Genomic DNA, 17,758 nt, shown 5'->3' with positions numbered 1-17,758 from the left:
TGACATTTAGTGACTGGACTAACTGAGCATGGAATTTTATCTAAGAATTATTATGACTATTGCATGCATTTGCTAACTTAGAAATTACAAAAAAAGCCTTTTTGATGTTTAGTTTTATGAATGCAAATGCTAATTTCCAACTTGTTCTTTGGCAGGGGAGACAAGTATGGAGGAAAAGGTCTGGATTAGTTTCAAGGTATGGAAGCCAATTGGAGGCCTAAACTAAGCTCAGATGACCATTTCTTCTCAATTCATGCTTAAAACAGGCTGCTATAGGGTTTCTTGTAGTACTACAGGATATCCTAGTTCTACTACAGGATGACCTGTTTTACTGTAGGAAATAGGCCGAAAGCTTATCAGGAGGTAGGAAAGGTAGAATTAAGTGTGGGAGATGTGTCTGATGGGGAAATAAGGCATAGAGGAGGTGCACACTATCCAAGGCTTAGTCAAATGCTTCAAGTTGGTTGGATTTTCTCAAGGGAAAAGCCCACTTTGCTTACAGAAAAAGGATTCAGATTAGGGTTTGGTCGACTTTGGTAGCATAGGTGGAGAAGACTTAGATGAGGTGAATGAGATGAGGTCTTCCTGTAGATCAGAAGCTCCTGTAACAACACACACTCTTTTCTTCATTTATGCACAAATTCATTTATACATGGAAAGGATGAGTTGAATGGAGGAAAAAAAGAGTTTTTAATAGCTAATGGCTAAGTTTATGAATGGAAGTGCTTGTAAACCATAACAAACTCAAGAGATCAAATTGAAAATCACAAATACTTCTAATAAGTTTAGAGACAAATATATATTCAACAAGAAACCCTAGGTTATGGAGTAATCAAACAATAAAGTTGATTTTTGTTGCGTTGTGTGAATGGAACCCTCAAATCATGATCCCATAAGTGACATGAGGTTAAGGCCAATATCACAAGCTTTTTTGAAGTGTTTACTATCACTATGATACCACTGATCTATATATCCACAAATGGAACTAAACTAAGTAATCATCCAAATACTTACAGGTTAAACAAAACAAAAACCACTGCAGTAGCTAACTATGAATGTAATCTAAGCATACATGTACAGAAATAGGAACCTCTACTACTAGGGTTGGGGCCTAACCCAAGAGCTTCATTCCTCTGAGTCAACTCAATGTTGGGTCAAGGGAATGCTTCTCATTTTCATTAAAATATCAAAAATACATAAGAGCTATCAGTCATAAGGACTTAATTCAAAAATGCCTCTTAGCTACAGAAAAGAAAAAAAGGTCAAATCTTAATGAGGCTCCAGGACTTCTTATTTATATAACTAAATCTACTAACATCTTCCATTAATTTAGGGAGGCTTGGCTCATAACTCAAGATCAACTTGTCTTCAACTATCACTGGCTTAGCTGATAATGACTTCAATGACTTGGCTGCTTGTAACTTTGAGCTGATGAGATCTGGTGGAGGAATATTGGAGTGAGTGAGGAGTTAAGGAGGGGGATCCAATCTCGTTAAATCCCTCTTTCTTGTCTACTTCAAGTTCTTGCACTTTCATTAGCCAAAATTGCTCCAAATCTTACAATTATTGAACATAAGGCCACATGACATAACATCTCATCTTTTCCCTTCTAACTAAGAAAAATATAACAAAAGATGTAAAGAAATGTGAGAAAAGTTGATTTTAATAAGCTAGAGAGTGGAATTAAGGTCCATATAATTTACCCATTGATGAGCCTCATCAGTTGGTAAAAGAAACCTCTAATTTTTCCAACAAAAAATTCCTAGATACACAATTGAAGATGAACAATATAGGATCCCTTTTATTTAATCACCAATTAAAGAACACATTACTAAAAAAGGATATATAAATAGTAATAAAACACTACTAACTCCATTTCACATCAAAAAAATTAACATTGATCTAATTACCTTTAGAAAATAAATTAATGGAAATGGAATCAGATGATTTTTGGCAATGAGAACTTATAGTTCACTTCTTAAGAGTATTGTAGTGACATAGGAAAATACTACTAAATCTTATCATGTAATTTTTTTCATCTCGAGATGACTTACACATCAACAATAAATCTATGACCAAAATAAGGAACTATGTCAGGTTGTGATACCGACGAAAGAAAATAAATGATCGAAGATAAATTAGTCTTAAGAACATAAAAAATACTAGTTTCATTGATTAGAGAGAGCTTCTCCCCATCATGATCGGTCATTGATCATCATTATCAAATCCAAATTAACTATAACAACCATTGTAAATAAAAAATCAGTAAGCCCTCTATCTCTATTTCTAGAGATCACAATTTCCCAAGACCACTATAAATGTAACATATGAAAATTGAATACATAGAATTTATAATTATGAATATAAATATGCAACTATTGTTTACTATACTATACCTCAAAGAAGTTGTGAGGTGGTACTCCAAAGCTAGAGGGAGGAATGGAGAAGAACCAATAAGGCACAAAATTCTTAGTAGCAATAGTATCCAAATTCTTGATACATGTTGATCGAAGACTCATTGAGAAAAATTCATACAAATATGCACTAATAATCTAACTTGAGCTAGCTAGTATAACACTAGACCATGGTGCAACCATCTTGGATCTTAAACAAACTAAATAAAGGCAACATGAATCAAAACAACAAGAATGAAATAGAGACTACTTAAACAAATGAAATAGAGATGGAATATAAATCTTTATAACAACCCTTAACAACCATATGCTAATGAAAAAAATAATGGAGTGTATCTACATTTTTTGTGAAGCCTTGGGTTGTACAATATAGAGGTAAAAAAATTGAGTTCTAGAGAGAGAATGAAAATTATATTCCAAACTTTATTATGGTATAAAAATTCACTTGAACTTTTCCTTCCAAATTTATTGGGGTCCCCTTTGTTTTTGAAGCCTCCACCAAAGAACTTCAGCTTGTGATCATTCAAAGAATTGAGAACAAAATTGATAAATGTATCACAAATATAATTTCCATTGTCTACCTAATTCCAAGTATTAAATAAAGTGTTGGATGTGACCCATGTATACTATTATTCTCATTGTGTCCCTCTTCTCTAAATTCTTAGAAAATGTTGGAGATTCCTACAAGCTAATTAAAAAAGAAGCAAAGATTTTCATAGAGTCAATTGGAAATTAGGCTGCCTACCCAAGGGATGGGGAAGAATGGGTTTGGAACCATTCCAAAGCTTTCAAGAAATATAAGGCCATCAATGTGACTATAAATTCCTCTTTTCTAATCCTATCTTCGATGTAAGAATTGATACGATTTGGAAGCTCAAATCCAAGCATAAGCATGGTTTTTCAAACTTGGAACAATATGGAAGCATTTCATTGAGCCCATGATAGAATTATTTGCCTCATCTTTGGCCCTGTGTGACCTATCCTTGGGCCAAAAACTCTAATACTTACATGTATCCAAACCCAAGTGCCTAATTTATGCAAAAAAGGAAATGATTCAGTAACCATACTCGTTTTCTAAATTTCCCAAGTCAACCTGGTGGTAATTCATTAGAATATAAGTCCTCATCTTCATATAGAAATAAAGAAATAAATGTTCATTCTAAGAAATATACCGTAAAAGAATGCTTACATGGTATAATTGTGCCATGACCTATGCAAACTTACATTTGTAGTTTACAACTTGGAAGGTCAAAATGGAGATCCTACACTGAGCCAACTACTTATGTTTTTGTAACACCCTCCTCCCACATTTACCAAAGTTAATCGATCTTCCAGGTTAAACGTGTGATAATAGGCTACTATGATGTGATTCAACTCCTCATGTATAGTTAAGGAAGTGGAACTGATAAAACAAAACCATTCTAACCTTCCACACATGCTTCAAAACCTTCAGGAGCCAACCAACCTTTCCAGGTGACCAACCCCTGAGACAACTTAAAATTTCACTGATCTAGACCCTTAGTCGCTCCCATGTAAATCCTTTCATGCGACTAAGGCCTTCAAGTTGCTCCCACAACAAGGCATGCCAGCGATTGTGGACTTTTTCTGCTAGTTCTGAGCCAACGACCTCGGATTTTGTGGCACTTTTTCAGGGCTAGGACTCAAGCCACTGCCCAAAAATTCATTAAAAATTCATAAATGTTAAATAAAAATAAAATAAGGCTACTAATGAAATCATGGTACATGTACTTTATTTTACCCCTACTAGCCATGCCAGGAATTTAATCAAACATGTCATCAATATGTAATCTACATGTCATAACAATAAATATGAGCATAGGGGTCTCATGCTTATCTAAGATTCATAAAGAATTTTTGTGCTATCACAATAGTTGCATTATCATCTATTAGGTCATACATTCATTGTACATTCATTTGCAAATCAAAACACAATGAGAGCCATACATCAAGTCTGCCATAAAACCTACTCATAACCAGTATATAACTAATATAAATAACAAGGATATAAAATGCATAAGAATCACATATGAACCAGTACATTTACACATGAAATACCAAGGAGAAGGTGCTCTTATTAATGAATTCATAAGCCAACCAAGTTTGGGACTTCCACAAACCAACCGACTATAGATTAGGTTGAACCAAATCTTTCATTCAACCAATAACCCCCATGCCATATTCCAAGCATGAATGTGGGACTCACGCCAAAACCAACCAGGGATTCTCGAGGCCAAACCACCTCAACCCTCATCAATAGAACCAGGATGTAAAAAAATATGGTGACAGGTCTTCCTATGGTATCTTGCAGAGATGGTGTTTGTTCTGTATGTGTACTGGGAAAACATCATTAGGATAGTTTTGAAAAATGTGCCTCTTGGCACACCTCAACCCCTTCACAGCTTGTGCATAGTGATTTATGTGGTCCACTTCCAATTGTTTCATTCTCTGGCTACAAGTATTTCTTAACTTTCATTGATGATTTCTCCAGACACACTTTGATATACTTCTTAAAACTCAAGAGTGAAGTATTTAACATTTTCTTGGCCTTTAAGGCCTTTGTTGAGAAACGATCTGGACATCAAATTCTTAATCTAAGATCTGATAATGGCAGAGCATATGTTAACAACAAATTCATCAAATTTTTCATTGAGCATGGAATTCAAATGCAACATATTGTTCCATATACTCCACAACAAAATGGTGTAGTTGAAAGGAAGAATCGCACCTTAAAGGAAATGGCTAATTGTATGCTTCAATCTAAAGGACTTACTCCTAATTTTTGTGCAGAAGCAATTAGCTATGAAAATTACTTAGTAAATCACACTCCTACTAAGTTTTTAAAGAATACCACTCCAGAAGAAGTATGGAGCTCAATTAAACTAGATGTAAGTCACTTTCATGTTTTTGGAACTGAAGCATGGGCCCATATTCCCAATGAGAACATAAAGCCTTAGAACCTAAGAGTGAAAAATGTATTTTTGTTGGATATTCTGAAGATGTCAAAGGATATAGACTTCTTTCACCTAAGTCCAAAAATGTTTTCATTAGAAGAGATGTAATGTTCACTGAAAATATATCAGCCTACAAGCCTAGTTCGACGAATGTGCCACCTCTCTCTATCCCTTCTACTTCTGAAAATATTTCTTCTTCAGATGATGACAATGAGGATGAAAATCCTCCCCCACCTTCTTAGGATCCTCCTTCAGCTCCTCAGCTTCCAAACTAGGTTTGTGCTACTAAAGATGGAACAAGTGCTCTTGCAGGTGATCCTACATATCAACGACATACACGTTCTCAATTTGATAGAGCCTCTTCTTTACTCGCTTAAGCTTCAACGAATTATGATCCTGAAACCTTTGCAGAAGCTTCAGGACATCCAGATTTGGACACAACTATGAATGAATAATATTTTTCATTATTGGCAAATGATATATGGGATCTTGTTCCTCTTCCAAAGGGATGAAGACTTGTTAGATGCAAATGGGTTTACAGAACCAAGTTTGGACAAGATGGAAAAGTTGATAAACATAAAGCTCATCTTGTTGCTACGGTTTTTTCACAAGTTGAAGGCATTGACTATATTGAAACCTTCTCCCCTATTTCCAAAATGAAATCTATCCACCTTGTTCTTTCCCTTGCTGCCTCTTTAAATGGGAAGTCCATCAGATGGATGTTAAATTCGCCTTCTTGCATGGGGACTTGCATGAATAAATCTATATGGAACAACCTCCTACCTTTATACAAACAGAATCCAACCTTGTATGTTGGCTTAAGAAATCCATTTATGGTCTCAAGCACGCCCCTCGGGCTTGGTATGCCAAAGTGGATAGCTTTCTTTTAGATACTGGGTTTTCTAGGTGTCATTCTGCTAATACTATCTACACCAAGAAAGTAGGTAAGTATCTTATCATTCTTGTTCTTTATGTTTATGATCTTATCCTTACTAGTAGTGATCCCAACCTTATAAACCATGTGAAGTCCAGCCTTAAAAAGAAGTTTGAAATGACAGACTTAGGACACTTGCATTATTTTCTTGGTCTTCAAGTCTTGTAAACCAAGGAAGGTATTTCCCTTTCCCAATCCAAGTATGACTGTGATATTCTACGCCATTTCCACATGGAAGAATGTAAGCTAGCCCCTTCCCCCTTTCATTCTGGAGCCAAAATTTCAGTCACTTGTACTTCCCATGAAGTTGATGCTACCTTATACCGTTAGCTTGTAGGAAAACTTTTGTATCTGACCCTTACCCATCCTGACCTTTCCTTTGTCATTGGCCTTATTGCTCGGTTTATTGAAAACCCACATGAAAGTCATTGGAAAGAAGCTAAAATAATACTTCTTTATGTTCAAGGTATATTTCAGTTTGGGATTCATTACAGTGTAGAAGCATCTCCTCTATTTGTTGGTTTCACTAATTTCGATTGGGCTGGTGACCCTGATGATCGGAATTCTATTGTAGGTTATGTCTTCACTCTTGGTTCTAGACCTATTACATGGGCTTGCAAGAAACAAAGTGTCATTTCTCTTTCTTCAGTAGAAGTAGAGTATTGTGGCATCGTAGAAGCTAGTAAGGAAGCCCTTTGGCTTCTTCAAATCCTATCAGAGTTTGTCTTTCATTAGCAGCATCCGGCTACACTTTGGTGTGATAATCAAAGTTTCATTCAACTATGCAAAGATCCAGTCCAACATCAGTGTAGCAAATATATTTAAATACCCATGCACTTCAGCAAAAAGCTCATTCATGACCATGTCCTTGAAGTGCAATATTGTTCAACCGATGATCAAGTTGCAAACATCTTTACAAAGGCTCTCACAGAGGCGAAGTTTACTAAAGTTTGATTTATGGTTGGAGTTCAGGAAGTTTTCACTAACGGGGGATAGGCTCTAATGCCTCCTTCCTTCTCGTATTATGTCATATTTGTACATCCTTCAATCTTATCCCAAGTTGTTCTTAATGGGGGATGTTAGGATATTCCGACACATAGGAAATAGTGAAGTATAACTTGGTCGAGTGTAGAGTTAGGTAAAGTGTGTTTCTTTACTATGTACTTTTGTAACCTACAATCTGATGGTCACAATATGTTCTAGACATGAAGTGATCTGATGGTTCATCCTCTCCTCGGTATTACCGACACTTGATCTGTGGCTTAACACTCAATTGGTCCATGATCTCTATTTAAAGAGCATGGAGGGTCATTTGTAAGGTGACCGTTCATGAGAGAAGATTATGTAAATTTTCTTTCTTTTACATTAATAAATTGCTTGAAGTAGCCACTTTGGCTCAGGCCGTGGACTGTTTTCCTCTTTGAGGGTTTTAACCATGTCAAGAATACTGGTGTACTGATCTATGATCTGCTTGTGAGCGGTGTCCTTTGGTGTTCTATCTGAGGAACTTACCCTATAAATTCCTACAAAAACATGTAAATAAATGTGAAAAAAATTGATTTTAATAAGCTAGAGAGTGGCATTAAGGTCCATATAATTTACCCATTGATGAGCCTCATCAGTTGGTAAAAGAAATCTCTAATTTTTCCAACAAAAAAAATCCTAGATACACAATTCAAGATGAACAAGATAGAAGCCCTTTTATTTAATCACCAATTAAAGAACACATTACTAAAAAATGATATATAAATAGTAATAAAACACTACTAACTCCATTTCACATCAAGAAAAATGAACATTGATCTAATTATTTTTAGAAAATAAATTAATGGAAATGGAATGAGATGAAATTTTTTTGCAATGATAAATTATAGTTCACTTCTTGAGAGTGTTCTAGTGACATAGGAAAGTACTACTAAATCTTATCATGTAATTTGTTCATTTGGAGATGAATTACACATCAAAAGTAAATCTATGACCAAAATAAGGAACTATGTTAGGTTGTGATACCAACGAAAGAAAATAAATGATCGAAGATAAATTAATCTTAAGAGCATAGAAAAATACTAATTTCATTTATTAGAGAGAGATTATCCCCATCATGATCATCATTATCAAATCCAAATTAACTATAACAACCATTGTAAATAAAAAATTAGTAAGCTCTCTATCTCTATTTCTAGAGATCACAATTTCCCAAGACCACTATAAATGTAAATATGAAAATTGAATACATAGAATTTATAATTATGAATATAAATATGCAACTATTGGTTACTATACTATACCTCAAAGAAGTTTGTGAGGCAGTACTCCAAAGCTAGAGGGTGGAATGGAGAAGAACCATTAAGGCACAAAATTCTTAGTAGGAATAGTATCCAAATTCTTGAAACATGTTGATCCAAGTCTCTTTGAGAAAAATTCATACAAAAAGTCACTAATAATCTAACTTGAGCTAGCTAGTCTAACACTAGACCATGGTGCAACCATCTTGGAGCTTAAACAAACTAAACAGAGGAAATGTGAAGAAAAACAACATGAATGAAATATAGACTACTTGAACAAATGAAATAGAGATGGAATATCACTCTTTATAACAATCCTTAACAACCATATGCTAATGAAAAACATAATGGAGTGTATCTACATTTTTTGTGAAGTCTTGGGTTGTACAATATAGAGGTAAAAAAACTGAGTTCTAGAGAGAGAATGAAAATTATATTCCAAACTTTATTATGGTATAGAAATGCACTTGAATTTGTCCTTCCAAATTTATTGGCGTCCCCTTTGTTTTGAAGCCTCCACCAAAGAACTTCATCTTGTGATCATTCAAAGAATTAAGAAGAAAATTGATAAATGGATCACGAATCTAATTTCCATTAGCTTCCTAATTCCAAGTATTAAATAAAGTATTGGATGTGACCCATGTATACTATTATTATCGTTGTGTCCCTCTTCTCTAAATGCTTACCAAACGTTGGAGATTCTTATAGGTTAATTAAAAAAGAAGCAAATATTTTCATAGAGTCAATTGGAAATTAAACTGCCTAGCCAAGGGATGGGGAAGAATGGGTTTGGAACCATTCCAAATTTTTAAAGAAATATAAGGCCATAAATGTGACTATAAATTCCTCTTTCTAATCCTATCTTCGATGTAAGAATCGACAAAATTTGGAGGCTCAAATCCAAGCATAGGCATGGATTTTCAAACTTGGAACAATATGGAAGCCATTCATTAAGCCCATGATGGATTTATTTGCCTCATATTTAGCCCTATGTGACCTGGACTTAGGCCATAAAATCCAATACTTACATGTATCCAAAACCCAAGTTCCTAATTTATGCAAAAAGAGGAAATGATTCCTAGGTTTTCTAAATTTCCCAAGTCAACTCGGTGGTAATTAATTAGAATATAAGTCCTCATCTTCTTCTAGAAATAAAGAAATAAATCTTTAAGAAATCTACCTTAACAAAAGCCTTACATGGTATAATAGTGCCATGACTTGTGCAAACTTACATTTGTAGTTTACAACTTGGAAGGTAAAAATGGATATCCTACACTGAGTCGACTACTTAAGTTTTTGTAACGTCGTCCTCCCACACTTACCCAAGTTAACTGATCTACTGGGGTAAACGTGTGATAAGAGGCTACTATGATGTGATTAAACTCCCTATGTACAGTTAAATAAGTGGAACTAATAAAACAAAACCATTCTGACATTCCACACATGCTTTAGAACCTTTAACAACCAACCAACCTTTCCAAGTGACCAACCCTTGAGACGACTTAAAATTTCATTGATCTAGACCCTTAGTCACTCCCATTCAAATCCTTTCATGCAACTAAGGCCTTCTAGTCTCTCCCACAACAAGGCATGACAACGACTGTGGACTTCTTCATCTAGTCCTGAGCAACTAACCTCGAATTTTGTGGCACTTTTTTAGGGCCAAGACTCAGGCGACTGCCCAAAACTTCATAAAAATTTCAGAAATGTTAAATAATAATGGAATAATGATACTAATGCAATCATGGTACAATTACTTGATTTGACCCCTACTAGCCATGACAAAATTTTAATCAAACATGTCACCAATATGTAATCTACACATCATAACAATAGATATGAGCATAGGGGTATCATACTTATCTAAGATTCGTAAAGAATTTTTTCTCTATCACAATAGTTGCATTAGTATCTATTAGGTCGTATATTCATTATACATTCTTTTGAAAATCAAAACACGATGAGAGCCATACATCAATTCTATCATAAAACCTAGTCATAACCAGTATATAACCAATAGAAATAACAAGGATATAAAATCCATAAGAATCACATATGAGCCAATACATTTACACATGAAATAGCACAGAGAAGGAGCTTTTATTAATGAGTGCATATGCCAACTAGGTTTGGGACTTCCACAAACCACTCGATTATAGATTGGGTTGAATCAAATCTTTCTTTCGACCAATCACCCCCATGCCATATTCCAAGCATGAATGTGGGACTCACGACAAAACCAACCAGGGATTCTCGAAGCCAAACCACCTCAAACCTCATCAACAGAACCAGGATTTACCACAATCCCCACTGAATCACTAGGCCTTAAACATGCATGGATGCCTCTGAATCTCTCCACCTAAACCATGAGGAATTTGTTTGCATCAACCTCTCGGCTTTACCATGTATCCTTCCATTATCGTTCAAGGGATTCCTAGGCCTACAAGGTATCCACCCTCTCATATTTACCATGTAATCTGCCATTACTGGTCAAGGGATTCCTAGGCCCAAACAAGGGTAAACAAAGGATTCTTTAGAAGTAGTACATTAATTGAGGGCTCAAGAGTGGTGAGCTATAGAAATATTATGTGCAGCTTGTTATCACCTAGTAATTTCCAAAGGTTAAAGGAGGAAATCACCGGGGTAACCACTAACCACTTTTGGAGATCAAGACTTAGCCTTCCTGATGCTCAGAGAGGTCTCTCTCTATATGATTTAGCTTTGTTTGTTTGGATATTAGGCTAGTTATGAAATTTCAAGGGGGGTTTTGATTTGTATTGAAGATTGGGCGGTAAAATCCTTAAAACAGATGGATAGAATGATATCTCTAAACCATTGGGCATATGGAGTCAAAAGAAGGGAAGCAAAACTAGATCAGCTCATTAAAGGGAATGTCCAAAGGGAAAGGTAATAGAACAGAGCACAGGTCTTTAGGCTAGCGGGATGGAAAATGTTTTAACTAGGGTGAGAGAGCAATTAAGAATTCTCATACCGGGATTGAAATGAAGAACAGGGGGTTAATCATAAACAAAGGGAAATTAAGAATCTTTTGCTATAGATTAAAAGAAACAGCCTAAACTAAGGAGAAACTAAGAATTCCTTAACTTAGATTATTTGTAGAAAACATAGATTTGCCTAACTGTTATAGTAGAATGTAATTAAACAAATTCTGATATAATATTTTTAGTTATTGCATCCAGATTTAGATCAACAGTATGAAAACTTTAAGAGATAACAACAACAAGAGCACATACTTTTCTTCAGCTCTCTTTGCACATGAATCATTTGAAATATCTTGTCTTTATTCACCAATCCAACTTGCTAGCTCAATCAATGCTCCAATAGCTTTTACAGTATTTCAATCAAGCAGTCTATAGAAATGTCTAAGAATCCAAACTACATACTTCAAATTTTGAAGTATTTAAACTAAGGTGTTGTTACAAATATCTCAAACTGATTTGAGATTTAATCGAAGAAAATAGAAAATATCTTCTCGCAGGAAAATAGAGGCAACTAATGAACTGATTTCTTGTTATCCCTTTTATTTTGGAATTGCCGGCTGTTATAGTTTATTTCTAGCTCTTTATGCTTTTGGTGTTGAATTAATCATGCTGGAGGCTTTATTTACTTGTTTCTTTCATCTGATACTCTCTGTCACTGATACTCTTTCAATTCGATGACCTGTCTTTATCTTTCACTGTGTCTTTCCTTTTACTGTTACAATTTACCTTTTACTGTGTATTTCAACAGTAAATTCTTATGTTTTTTATGTGTCTCGGCAATTGGAAGTGGATATCAATCAAGTTTCAGTTTGTTTTATTCATCTGTATCTCTGGTCTGGTTGCTCTATTCTAAACTATCACTGCTTTGTTCCTTGTCTTCTTCTCGACTCTGTGTGTATTGGTCTTCATCTTCTGTGCATGTATAACTCGTCTTCTTCTTCTGAATTTGGTCTTTTAACAAGTTTCTGGTTTGAGGCTTGGAGTGAACAGGCTCTTTGAAAAGTATCACAACTATTTATCCAAGATTTGATCTTAATCGGATAACCTGAAAAAATCAATATTATTTAAGAAAACAATTGTCTACATGAAGGGCGCTTGATGGCTCTATTTACAATGGGATGCCTAGAAAAGGTCTCGGGGCAGCATTTTGGACACAATTGGAGGGGAAATCACATCACAAAGGTGCAGGGTGGTGCTGGAGGGTTTCATAGGTTTACAGTGTAAAAATGGCGAAAAGCGAGAAAACATGAGTTTTCAGGGTTTAAAACTTTAACCGGAAAATATTCGAAGGTGGAGAGAAATTCATTTTTAACGGAGGATGGGTGATTTATTGGAATGGTGGGGAAGCAGTTTTAGGAGGTTGTCCCACCGCTTTTAAGCATGGGCGATTTTGAAAAAGGGTCACCCGATCTATGTTAGAGCGCGACACATAGCCATCGAGGGTCAGTGGAAAACTGCCTTATCCGACAGATAAAGGCAGTCCATGAGGCCCAACCGATATGGCTTTGGGCCATTGGATCTGTATGATCATGATCGGACGGTAGTCGGGTGGGAGAGATGCGTGAGGGGAAATGAACGAAAATTGAAGGGGGGCCCAGGGTTTTAATCAGGGCAATATGGGATTAGTTTAGGCTTTAATCGCAGGTTTAAAGCAATCAAGCCAGACTTAAAGAGTGATTAGTAAGTCGGGTGAGGCCAATGAGGGATTAACTTAGTTTACCAGGGTTAAGTAGACTAAGTAGAGTTATAGCAGGATATGGGTATTTTATATTAGTTTTTATTAAAACCAAAGGTTTAGGGTATTTTACATAGGGTTTTAATTTAATATGGAAACACGGTTATAGTGGAGTTATTTAATAAAGTTAGATAGTTAATATGAAATGCGATGGCAGGGGATGGGTTTTTTCCTAAGAAAAAAGGGTAAAAGGCATGTGATTGCGCATTTAGACTTAAACTTATGATACAAAGGCTTTTAGTGGGTTTTTTGTGCGAAGGGATTTACATAGGGGGTATTACCTTCCTTAGGTAAAGTGGGTTTAAACCTTAGGAAAGGGGTTTATATGGGGGTTTTATTACTTGCATCCATAATTCATTAAGCCGAGGGTCTGGTCCCTCCAAAAGTCAGAGAAATACCCTCAGCCTCTTTGACTTGTAGAATTAAAAGTACTTAGAACATAATTATATATAGGAAATTAGTAAGTAAAGGGAAAAAAGTGAATGAAGGGAAGTTAATCATATGAACTTGCAAACCTTTGTTTTTGCCTTCATAGTTGACCATACATGTTGAAATATGTATTTAAGCATGATGCATGTGTTTCGATCCACGTATCTTTGTAGTTCAGCAACCTTTCTTCAACTTACCCATTTCTTACCTCTAACATATTTTCTTCATTTATTAGGGTGCATTTAGGCTAGCAAACCCTTATTCATCTGTTTTTCTTTCATAAAGCAAACTATCTAATTCTAACCTTATATTATCCAAGGGCTCAAATTAAGCTTATGAGCTCTTTTTATTTTCTCTACCTAACTATGATCTGCCAAGATTAAACTATTTGGTCAGATTTTATTCTCTAACCTATAAACATAAAATCTAAAGCATTGAATAACCAAGATTAAAAAATTTGATTACCATGGATTGTGGCATGCATAACAACTTGCACACAATCATTATTATGCATAAAAGTAAATAGTAATAGCATTTAGACTTGCACACTTTCATGGTATTTTTGGTTTTGCGGTTCATATTCTTTCATTTTTTTGACCTTATCTTATTCTTTTTTTCCTTTGATTTATCTTTTAGGACATACCATCTTTGTATTTTTTAATTTTTTATAATATGGAAAACTTTTGCAAAAAGCAAAGGTATGTATAATATTACAAGGCTTAACCTTAGTCATTCAAAATTATGACTCATATTGGTATAGGAACCTAACACCGCTCAGCCTACGGTTCGGTGGAGAGTCATCCCTATTTGTTCTTAGTAAAATTTGAGTTTGAATTATGATGAAATTCCTAAGATCACCTATATGATATATAGGTTCTACAATAATGTAAACAATATATCTCACCATATATTCAACAATTGAATATATAATAATAATTTCGTTCAATAGTCCATTATCATAATTTTGTCAAACGCATGTGATAAAAATCTTTGAAAACTTATTAGAACATTTTTATTGTAAAAAATTAAATAATTAAATCTAATTGAAGTTTTCAACAGTGCCACACATATTTCAATTTAACTCCATATTATGATAATAAGAAAGAAAAAGAAAATTTGGTTTGGTCAATTGGGGATGGTGTCATTCCTCAGCTAGGTTATATAGTTAGATTTATTGTAAAGAGCCTGTTATGCGATAATTAATTTGGATTGACAAGGCATGAATGAAATTTATCAAGGTTAGGTTTATGAAAGATGACACCTCCACTATAATTGTTTTATAGGGAAAATGTTGAAACCTATTTTTTGGAAAAATCAAACTTAATTTTTATAATATCATTTTTATGGTTCTGTATATAATATCATTTTTATGGTTCTGTATATAATATCATTTTTATGGTTATGTATAGAAATATTGTAAGACAATGATAGAAATATTAAAATATTAATGTTTTTTTAATCGTGAGCAATATGGTAAAGAAAAAGTAGAAATGATAAAATTGAATAAAAAATGTATTCGGTTAAAGTGTAAAGAGGGAAATGCAATTATGTTGTAAAAAAATTAAAATGAACTAATAAATAATAATAAATTTTCTTATCTATATATACTACACATTTTATTTTAAATTTTATATGCAATGATTATATTAAAATTTTCTTTCATATATTATTTATGAATCACTTTTTTTTTGTGAAATAAATATATTAAATAATTTTTGGAAGTTAAGCATATCCTAATAAGGTGTGTATTTATTTAGTGCATCAATTATTATAGCAATAATCTGGTAAGAAAATTAAAATGAGGTAATAAATAATAATAAATTTTCTAAAGTATATATGCTGCATATTTTATTTTAAATTTTATATAGAATGGTTATATTAAAATTTTCTTTCATATATTATTTATGAATCACTTTTTTTTTGTGAAATGAATATATTAAATATTTTTTGGAAGTTAGGTATATCCTAATAAGGTGTGTATTTATTTAGTGCATCAATTATTATAACAACTATATTGTAAGAAAATTAAAATGAGGTAATAAATAATAATAAATTTTCTTATGTATATATGCTACATATTTTATTTTAAATTTTATATGGAATGGTTATATTAATTTTTTTTTCATATATTATTTATGAATCACTTCTTTTTTTTTGTGAAATGAATATATTAAATAATTTTTGGAAGTTAGGTATATCCTAATAAGGTGTGTATTTATTTAGTGCATCAATTATTATAACAACTATGTTGTAAGAAAATTAAAATGAGCTAATAAATAATAATAAATTTTCTTATGTAGATATGCTACATATTTTATTTTAAATTTTATATGGAATGGTTATATTAAAATTTTCTTCCATATATTATTTATGAATCACTTTTTTTTTTGTGAAATGAATATATTAAATATTTTTTGGAAGTTAGGTATATCCTAATAAGATGTGTATTTATTCAGTGCATCAATTTAATTAATGTAGTTTTGAGGATTGACTAACAATATATTAATATTTAATTTTATTATTATTTAACGAAAAATAACATAAAATAAAATAAAATGTAAGAGTTGATATTATGCCTAAATACATTGACCTTATTAAATGATTTAAATTCATTTTCACTTATGCTTTGTCTTAATTACCCAATTAAGAGTTTGGGTCAATTTAGGGTAGCACGTAAGTTGAGTCCAAATATTAAAGTATAGGAACATTCCTTCACCATGGAAAAATAACCACTAATAAGGATATTTCTTCAAGTAGTCTTAAAATATTATTTATTTATTTTAGAAGGAACTCTAATAGAATTTCTAAAATCATTATTTCAAAAGTATTCTCTTGAGGGGAAAATAATATCAATATGAGAGTTGTAGTTTGTCCTAAGAAATACCTTTTGTTATTTTAAGTATTCATCATTCTTGCCACAAAGGAAAATAAAAATGGATGTTATAACTAAACACACAATTTAGAAATTTTGATTTGAAAATGGAAACCTAATGAGAATTATGTGACTTTATGGGATGGATTCATGGTAAATGTTGAGTTATGAGTAGTTAAATTCATTTGTAAAGTTTACTTGGTCAACATTTCCCTAAGGATGTTGCCTCTAGAAAAATTAATAAACTTTTTACCAAGCCAATTATAATAGGGTCATTGTATATGAAGTAATATTCAGTCACATGCTATGCTAAGTTGGTTGAGGCAATATGTGAAAGTATAAAGAGACAACAATTTTAAGAAAGGAAAGAGAATTTTCAAGGTTTGTTTCCTAATGTTAGTAGTGATATTTGGATAAATTTATCTAGGAGGAAGGATAAAGGAGAATTTACAAATTTTCTAATGATGACAATGAATATTATCTCTTGCAACCATGACAAAACTAAAATGGTAAGATGAATGGAAAAGAAAACTACATAGATACTTAAGGTGGGGTGAGTAGAGTTTCACAAAAACATATAAGATGTCGATGAAAATTAGTAAGCTATCTTGCAACATGGTAGAAGCTTTTTTATTTTCACAAGGAAGCAAAGTAACACTCTTGAGATAGCAAGATTATACCAATTGTGTAGGATGGAAGCGGCGGTGGAGCTCTGAGGCACTAGGGTTTTGAATAGGGGGTGACAGGAACGTGTTGGTAAAAATGGAGGGGCTTGGAGGAGGGAGCTCCACTCCCTCTTACAGTAACGTGGTTTCAAACAAAAGCAAAGAGGTGAGTTTGAACAATTTTCGAGAACTGCTGGAGGCAGAGACTAAGACAACTGGCACTCACAAGCTAGGAAGCAACAATTCCCATGAAAAGGAAGGGACCCACAAGGAAGCTAGGAGGGAAACGAATCCTGGCGACAACAGTCAGAGAACTGAGAAAATGTCTACGACAGGACCCTGCAAGCCCAAGGCTAACATTAAACCTCAGGTGGTTTTAAATGATCCCGCACTATAGGTGCACAGAGATCACATGGCGACTTATGCAGTCATTTGCAAGTTCATGGGCAT

The sequence above is a fragment of the Pinus tabuliformis genome, chromosome 8 (genome assembly GCF_031772625.1).
Source record: "Pinus tabuliformis cultivar Carrire ecotype Pingquan chromosome 8, CPIR1, whole genome shotgun sequence".
Taxonomy (NCBI): domain Eukaryota; kingdom Viridiplantae; phylum Streptophyta; class Pinopsida; order Pinales; family Pinaceae; genus Pinus; species Pinus tabuliformis.
Note: the sequence above shows the minus strand (reverse complement) of the source record.